The following is a 9,756-nucleotide window of genomic DNA, read 5'->3' as shown; positions in this document are numbered from 1 at the left end:
CCCCAAGACTAGGAATGGCACAGGGCCCAAGCTTGGAGTAGAGAACAGCGGGGGAGATGGAAGGGTGAGCACGGCTGGGGGAGTCAAGGTGCGGAGGGCTGTGTGGTAGACTTACCCCAAGAGAGGCCTGAGGGCAGGAGAGCGGGCCAGGAGAATAAAGAAATTTTTAAAAACCAAGAAACTCAAGCTGAAACGTATAAAAACTGAAATCAATAATTTATCACAGGAATTCAGGGAAAGATTTGAGCAGGTAAAAGAAATAATCAGCAAACTCGAAGTGAGGACAATGGAAATCAAACAGGCAAAACAGAAAGAAAAGAGACTGAAAAGTGAAAAGAACCCAAGCATCCGTGGGATCAAATTGATCAACACGTAATGTGGGAGTCTCAGAAAGGAAAGGAAAGACTTCTCAAATTTAATGAAAAAGCTGAATATGTTTCAAAAAGCTTGATGAACTCAAGGTAAGAGTTCACAAAACTATACTAAGATAGTGTATACTAAGATCTACACCAAGATGCACTTTAATCAAACTCCCAAAATTCAAAGACAAAGAATCTTGAAACCACCAAAGATAAGTACTTCTTTATGACACAGAAAAGAGTTTCGGCAAGACTTTCATCAGGTTTCTTATCAAAAACGTTGAAGGCAGAAAGCAGTGATCTGCTATGGTCCAAATAAAATGAAATTCTGTACCGTCAAAACTGTCCTGCAAAAGTGAGAGAGAAGTTAACACGTCTCCAGACAAACAAAAGCTAAGGGAGTTCGTTATCAGGCTTGTGCACAGCAGAATGAAATGCCACTAATATTAACCCAAAGTTGTATGAATAAGTATCTCAGCAAAAGAGCTTAGTGTGGTACTGTTTGCCTGTAACCCCAGCACTAAAGATGTAGAGGCAGGAGCAGAACGGCCCGTTCAAGGCCAGGTAGCCTGTTCAAGGAGTACGTATACAGAGTAAAAGAAAAAGGTTATTGTTGAGTGAGTCTAGAGTTTCAGTTTTGCAAAATAAAAAGAGTTCTGGAAACAGATGGTGACACCACAACATGAATATATTTAATACCACTGAGCTGGCATCAGGGAGCTGGCTCAATAGATAAAACAACTCACCTGCAAGTGTAATGTCCAGAGTTTGGATTCCCAATACCCAAATAAAGACAGGTGAGTGTGGCAAAATTCTGGTAATTCTAGTGTTTAGGAAGCAAAGACAGGGATTCCTGGGACAAGCAGACTAGCTAGACCAGCTAGCTCTGGGTTCAGAAAGAAGCCCTGCTTCAGTAAATAAAGTGAAGAGTGATTGAGAAAGACATCTGACATCAACCTCTGGTCTCTACACACATGTACACATACATGCTTGTGTACCCTTGCACACATGTGCCCACATTCACGTAAACATGTATACAACAAATAAAATAAAAATTGTTAAAATGGCAAATTTTATGCTTTAGCACAATAAAAATGATGGAAAACAGAGAACATAGAAAAGTTCTACATTTTTAGTTGGTCGGTAACAACACTATCAAATCTCAACTGAACACAGTATCTGAATTCTAGGGGCTGTAGAGACAGCTTAGTAGATCTGCAAGCATGAAGATCTGAAGTTGCAGACCTAGCATCCATGTAGAAATCTGGGCATGGCTGTGTGTGCACTGGGGAGTAGAGACAGGCAGATCCTGAGCACTCACTGACCAGTCAGCCTAGCCCAAAAAGTGAACTTTAGGGTTAGTGAGGCATTCTTTAATAAGACAGAGTGATAGAGGAAGTCACCTGACATTACATTCTGTCAACCATATGTGACACATGCCCCATACACTCATTTGTATACACACACGCATCACACACCACACCACATATAGACACACACAAAAGATCTCCATTCTAGCTAGGCATGTGTAATACTAGCACTTGGGAGGTAAAAGCAGAAAGACAGTAAGTTCTAGACCAGCATGAGGCACATGATAAGACTTTGCCTCAAAATAAAAATACTCTATTGTCTGTTAATTATATCCCAACATTTTTTAAATAATATAATTTTAAGTAAAAACAGAATCAGTGGTTTTCAGAGAAAAGAAAAATCATGACAGTGGTTTGTAATTGACAAATTTGGGGTTCATAAGTGAATAACATCAGGCCATTCTCTGAGACATTGTTATCTTTGTACTTGAGAAGCCATTGCTGATGACAAAAATCAGGATTCCTGCTCAGTGTGTTCAACACATTATAATATACACAAAAGTCTCAAAGATAGCATCCCATATGATTTTGTTCAAGTATCTTTAATTATTTTCATTTTAAGGAACATGAAGCTCACAGGGAATATTTTGGCCAGGAACCAAAAGTCATCTCTGCTCCATTCGTATCCTGCTCTTGATCTCTCATTTTGTATTCTGGCCCCAACTTGCCCCTGAAACCACACACGAGGCTTCTTTTCCAAATTTGGAGTTCCAGGCATCTAATTCTGAGGATTGTTTTTCTAGGAAGATCCTCTTCCTAGGTAGCACAGAATAACCTCAAATTCACAATCTTCCTGCCTCCACCTCCCAGCTGCTGAGACAGCAGGTATGGAGCATCATCCTAAATTTTATAGATGGAAATCTTTAGAAGGAAAGCAAGTTGATGCCTATCTTGGGGAACTGCCCTCCAAAATATCCCACAGAGACTTGGCAACAGTAGATAGTGACTATATAAATATTCCCTACCTTCCTTGAATAAACCCCATGACATGTGATGTCTGCGTGCTGACCAGGCCTGGCACAATTAATGTCAAGAGAGTGGAACAAATCTTCCCTGGCCCTGGGCTCTGTGTTAGGGAACTGACTTCTCACATGTGTTCAGGGGATATTAGGAGAAGAATCTAGCAGGTACCACACAGGAACACATGGGATTTTCATGAATCGGTTAACCATCAAACTTCCAATGGTATTCTTTGCAGAACTAGTGTTACAGAGTTTGAGAACACTGGGAAAAAGACCACCAGACTCAATTCAAATTTTAATTGGTCGAATTTATTACAGCTATAGCTGTCTGTGGTCCCTTAGTCAGATTTAGGACTCACAGCCCAAAGGAAAGGGTAGAATAAGCTTTCAAAGGCAAAACCCACAAATACCACAGGAATTTCATCACACATGAGCAATGCCAGGTGGTCCTGAACATGGTCAGGACGCCCAAGTTAGCAGATAAGCAGACTACAGAAGCCAAAGCAAACTTGTGTTAGTTCTCCTCTTAACGAGGTATAGAGACTTGGCAGTAAGGCACTTTCTGACTAAGTGCAGCTACTGTGTCTGGGAAACCCAAGGTCAGCTACTCCAAAGAAAGTACTCTTCTAAGGGGAAGTAACTAAGTTCAGGTGCTTAACTTTGAAGCTGGCTATTTGTCTAGCTTTTGAAGTTTAAAGTGGCTGGTTTATACGAAATGAAGTTACTTTGGCTAGCACAGTTGGGGAGGTGGGGCTCCATTTGGGGCCATAACACTAGAAAGAAAAATACTAAAATTTATATGGAAACACACACAAAACAAATAACCAAAGCAATACCAAGAAGATAGAATAATGTTGGAAGTATTATAATATCTGGCCTTGAATTATATTACACTGCCATAGTGAGAAAGACAGCATGATATGGGCATCAAAATAGACATAAAGACCGGTGCAACAGAACAGACCTTTACCATATCATGCAGTTCCTCCACTTTGTCTTTCAGCGCTGGTACTCTGTTTTCCATGTAATCCATCCTGCTGATGAGGCTTTCCACTGAGCTTTTAATTTTGATTTTTGAGTTTTTCCTTTAGTTTTTCATTTCCATTTGGTGTCTTCATGACCCTGTCTTTCATTCTCTTCTGCTTCTCAACCACCATAGACAACTGTATATAAAACAATGAGTCAAAAGTATCTAAAATAAAATAAAAGCCCTTCATTCTACTATCACTAAAACCCCATCCTTCAGAAGCCATCATGCTTAAACTTTAAAACAGTAATTTATATGCTAGGCATAATGGTGCACATCTTCAATTCTAGCACTTGGGAGGTGGAGGCAGGAGGATCATGAGTTCAAGATCATCCTCAGGTACATAGCAAATCTGGGGTCTGACTATGCTACAAGACCCCACCTCAAGACAAAACAAAAATGTTGTAGTGAAGGAAATTAAAATGGAACACAGGCATGTGAAACACTCCAAACCTTACATCAACTTCAGAAGCAGCTGCAAACCGAGTCAGAACTAGATCTGGGCCTCCTGGGGAGTTCCACAACTCACTACAAAAGCTGCAGACCCGGGCAGGAGGCCCAAGTTGACAAAGTGTCCTATGACCTTCAGAGGAAGACTTGAATCTGAGTCTCTGGCCTTAAATACCAGTGTCTCCCACAGAGAGAAACAGCACCTCAACCCTACTTAGTCTTCTCCTGAACATTGCAACTTCTGCAACTGAAAAAAAAAAGAATTTTAAAAATAAAAATCACGAAAAAATTAAAAATTCAACCAACAAACTAATTCCAGATGTCCAGATGTGCAAGTTAAAGTATAGAAATAAAGAGCATGAAAAGCCAAAATAATATTCTTTGAGGGCTGCTAATCCTGTAGTAGTGGCTCCTAATAAAAATGATTTGGGAAAATTTCCAAAGTACTTAAAAGAATAACTATGTTCAAACAACCTAATGAAGACATGAATTTATTCCAAGAGAGCAAAAATAGCTGAATGAAATAAAGAAGTCAATCCAAGATATGAAAATTAAATTCAACAAAAAGATAGAATTGCTGAAGAAAAGCCATACAACCAAAGTTAAAAGCTAAGTGGAAAGCCTCCTCAACAGAATAGATTGTATGGGAAATAGAGCATCAAGGCTGGAAGGCAAGGGGAATTAGATTATGCAGTAAAGGTCAATGATAAATTTTCTAACATATGAACAGAACATAGGAGAACTCTGAGGCACCATGAAAAGACTAAGTCTTTGAATTATAGGCAGAGAAGAGGGAGAAGACTACCTCACCAAAGGCATGGAAAATATAATCAATAAAATCATAGAAGAAAATTTCTTGAAGCAGAGAAAGGATACCCAATCAGGTACAAGATGCCTACAGAACACCAAATAATAGGAGCAGAAAAGAAACTCCCTACAATATATTATATTTAAAACACACACAAAAGCAAAATAAAGATTACTGACCACTGTAAGAGATAGAGCCAAGTGGTGTATAAAGTCAGGTCCATCGGAATAACACTCAACAGAAACATTTAAAGACAGAAGAGCCTAGAAATATGTATTCCAATTTATGAAAGATTAGAACTGTCAACCCACACTATTATTTCCATCAAACTATTAAAATTAAAGAGGAAGACAAGACTTCGAGGCACATGCCTTTAATCTCAGCACTTGGGAGGCAGAGGCATCTCTGTGACATCAAGGCCAACCTGGTCTAAGTAGTGAGTTCCAGGGCAGCTAGGGCTATAGGTCTCAAAGAAACAAAAAATAAAAATAAATAAATAAATAAGAAATAAAATGCTTCCATGATAAAAATAGACTAAAGTAATCTGTTACCCCGAGCTAGCTCTACCTAGGTAACTGGAAGGAGTACATCAGTCTGAAGAGAAGGGTAAACAGGCCAAAGATGCCACAGGAATAACTAACACCGAGACAGTCAGTCACAGGAAGCCTAAGAAAACACCACAAAATCAATAAAAGGACAGGAACCAATACACACGTTTCAATAATAGTTCTGAATATTATTATCTCAATCCCTTTAAATAGATACAGATTAATAGACTGGATTAGAGAACAGGATCCATTTTCTGCTGCCTCCAAGAAACACCTTTCACCAATGTACTGAATGTATTAGGAAAGTAGAAATAAAGAGTGACTGAAATGAAACTAGAAACTTGATGTGACACTGTGTGAAGTAGATACGAAACTAAGTTGTAGCCTAGGAATTATTTATTAGGAATTTAGAAATTGGAAATTAAAGATGAATATTAACTCTGTAAACTCTGAAACCAAATTAAACATTGCTGTGACACTGTGTGAAGTAGATAAGAAGCTAAGTTGTAGCCTAGGAATTTATTAGGAATTTAGAAATGAGAAATTAAAGACGAATATTAACTCTGTAAACTCTGAAACCAAATTGAACATTGCTGTGACACTGTGTGAAGAAGCTAAGTTGTAACCTAGCAACCAAGTAGAACCTACGTGAGTTGAGTGCCTGTGTGTTGGTGATAAGTGACCACATGGTGTGAGCCATATCTCAAGAAACCGCTGAAGTTACTGACGTAAGTCAGAAGGACTCCAGCCAAAAAAAGAAACATATAAAATCTGGCAGCTCAAAGATTCTTTCGATGCTTGGTTACACGAGATGCTGACTCGGTGGGCCTCATCCTGGCACATCGCCCAAGACCTGAGACCAGCCTGAACTCTGCCTGAAGCTCTGCCCGAGACCAGACCAGACCAGAGCCTCGCCTGAGACCTGATCGAGGACCCAAGCCTGAGAGCCAGAGACTGACGGAGTCTCCCATGACCGGACGTGATCAGAACCTGCGAGAGACAGCTCCACAGCCGGGAGAGTGCACCGATCACGGCAGACGAGAGAACCTCTCCACAGAGAGAACCTCTCCACATGAAGTACCTGAAGGCTTAACCTCTGGAAGGTACTCCCTGAGACTTTGGGACTCTTAACTGCTAGAGGACCGGGTTTCCCTTTGAGTGTTTGTACTGATGTGTGTTTGTTATGCTTTGACCAAGTAAACGCATATTGCAGTCAAACAGTCATGTGTGACAATCTCTTCTGTCCATTGCGCCTGTCCTAAGCTCTCCCGAGAAGCAGTGACACACTCTAAATGTCACACTCAGGCCAGTGGCTTGAGGCACATTCAGGACAGTTACTGTCAAGTGACTGCCCCATTCAGGACACACCATCAAGGAGCATCATCACCTGTCAGAGAAGGGTGAAAAAGGGAATCCAAGCAAACAGAACAAAGAAGCAGTTGTAACTATTCTAATACCTGACAAAATCGACTTCAAAACTAGTCATAAGAGACTTTTTCAAAGGGTTACTTCACACTCAACAATGGGACAATCCATCAAGAGGGTATCACAGTTCTAAACACATATATTCCAAATACAGGCGTACCCAGTTTCATAAAACAAATACAACTAGATATAAGGTCACAGATTAATCACAACACAATGATAGTAGGTGACTTCAATACCCTATCTCACCAACAAACAGGTCACCTGGACAAAAAATAAACAGAGAAATGCTGGAGTTAAATGACATCATAAATCAAGTGGTCCTAACAGATATCTACAGAACGTTCCACTAAAACACTAAAGAATACACATTCTTCTCAGCAGCACAGAGCTCTCTCCAAAACTGATCACATATTAGGACACAAAGAAGCCTTAACAAATACAGAAAATTTGGAGTAACATCCTGGATTCTATCTGACCACACTGGAATAGGTCAGATATCAACAAGACGAACTATACAAAGTACAAACACAGGGAAACTAAGCAACACACTATTGAATGATAAATGAATAACTAAAGAAATCCATACTGTAAACCCAGTCCAAAACCATGACTGAGGAGGTCTTAGTCCCCAGCAGAGAATCTGTTACCACGGCCTAGCTAAATTAACATTCCACTAAGCCACCTGTTAAATATCTACACATATACACACAGACAAAGGCTACTCTCAACTTTAATCAGAGAGGGCTCTCCTTGCAGCGAGTGGAAGTCAGCGGAGACACCCACGGCTGCACAAGATACTGAGAATAAAGAATAGCTGAGGGCTCAGTTCTAAGCCAGACATTTATGCAACCCCCTTGGGTCTCAGGGAACACTGCAGACAGAAGGTAAGAGCTGGCAGAGAGGTGGAAGGCTACAAGATGCTCTCTTGTAAGAATGGCATGGCCGTGGTGTGCATAAACTCATAGCAGCTGTGCTGGCTGACACTGGGCCTTCACAAGTTGGACTCACCCAGTTCAACAATGTATGGGGGAGATGCTCCCAGGGTCCTGCCACTTCTTGATGAACCACTGGCAACTGCCAGAGTCTGAGAGATGGGGAGGCATTGTATCCAGTTAGGACACAAAACCAAACAAAAAGTCATGAATATGGAAAAGAGATCTGTGAGGAAGGAGGGGGACCGGCAGGAATAGGAGGGGATAAGGGAATGTAGAAGGAAGAGTAACCAGAATGTATTGTATACATGTATGAAACTGTCAAAGAACAAAATTTATTAATAAAACGTGAAAATATATTACAAATAAAAATATTTTTCATAGCCTGTCAAGACCTCTAGACATGTCAAATATTCTATCAGCTATAACATCCTAGAAAGTTTATCTCTCCCCTAGATTAGTGGACCTATGTGCCCAGTTTCCAGGTGGCATATGGGGTGGGGGGGTTCCCTTCAGGATCACTTGGAATCTGAAAATTGATGTTGAATCTCTTGTTTCTCGTATCACACATTTTTCTCTGCCTGGCTCATTTCTTTTTTCTCTGCTACAGAATGTTCTCTGGGAACATCCAAAGAAAATGCCCATTGGGATAAATCTTTTGACACCCTGCATTATTAAAAATGTCATTTTTAAAAATCTTCACACTTTGCTTATAATTTAATAATGTATAGAATCCTAATGTGAAAAAAAATCTCACCCCCAATTTTTTATATCCTTAGTATTATTGCTGAGAAAACTAAAGCCACTCAGGTTCCCAGACCGTGTATACAATCTGTCATTTTCCTCTAGAAGTCTGGGGTATCTTCTCTTTCTGTCTAGCTATTTGCAATTTCAGAAGACTTGGTGCCCTAGCCAGCTTTATTTGTCAGCTTGTCACAGCCTATGGTCATCTGAGAGGAGAAGTCTCAACTGGGGAATTTCCTAGATCAGGTTGGTCTATAGGCATATCAATGAGGGACTGGCTTGATTATTAATCAGTATAAGAGAGCTCAGTCCACTATGTGTGGCACCATTGCTTGCCAGGTGGTCTTGGGTTGTATAAAAGAAGCTAGCTAAGGATGAGCCAGGCAGCGAGCCAGAGGATGAGCCTGCAACCAGTTCCTCCATGATTTTGCTCAAAGTTCTTGCTTGAGTTCTTGCCCTGACTTCTCTCAATGATGGAATGTAACCAGGAAGTTATTACAAGCCAAATAAGTCCTTACCTCCCCTAGTTACTTTTGGTCAGAGTATTTTATCCCAAGACTAGAATGAAACTAGAACACCTGGTGAGTGTCCGTTTTCATCACCATCCATATTCAATGGCATTTAATGATGTCTTTCAATTTGGAAAATCAAATATAGGTGTGGTGGTGCATATCTGTACCCAGGAGGCTGAGGCAGAAGGATCCAGAAGTGAAACCAGCCTGGGCGGCACAGAGAGACCCTGCCTCAAAAAAAGAACAATTAGTACAAAAAATATTGGAAAATCATATTCTTTGGTTAAATTTTTTTCTTAAGATTATTTTGTTAGAGTCAGGCCTGGTTGTACAGGTTTATAATCCCAGTTACTAGGGAAGTTAAAGCAGGAGCATTACAAGTTCAAGGCTAGTCAGAGTGACTTAGTGAGACCATGACCATGTCTCAAAATAAAATGTTAAATGAGTGCTAGAGACATAGCCCAGTAACAGAGGATTTACCTAGCATGTGAGAGACCTTAGGTTTAATCTCCGGCACTAAAATATGGCATTATATTGATAGTTTTTGCAGTGGTTTGAATGAAAATGTCCCCCATAGGCTCCAAGTATTTGGACATTTTGTCCCCAGTTGGTGGTG

Source organism: Nannospalax galili, unplaced genomic scaffold (genome assembly GCF_000622305.1).
Source record: "Nannospalax galili isolate Female #2095 unplaced genomic scaffold, S.galili_v1.0 scaffold707, whole genome shotgun sequence".
Taxonomy (NCBI): domain Eukaryota; kingdom Metazoa; phylum Chordata; class Mammalia; order Rodentia; family Spalacidae; genus Nannospalax; species Nannospalax galili.
Note: the sequence above shows the minus strand (reverse complement) of the source record.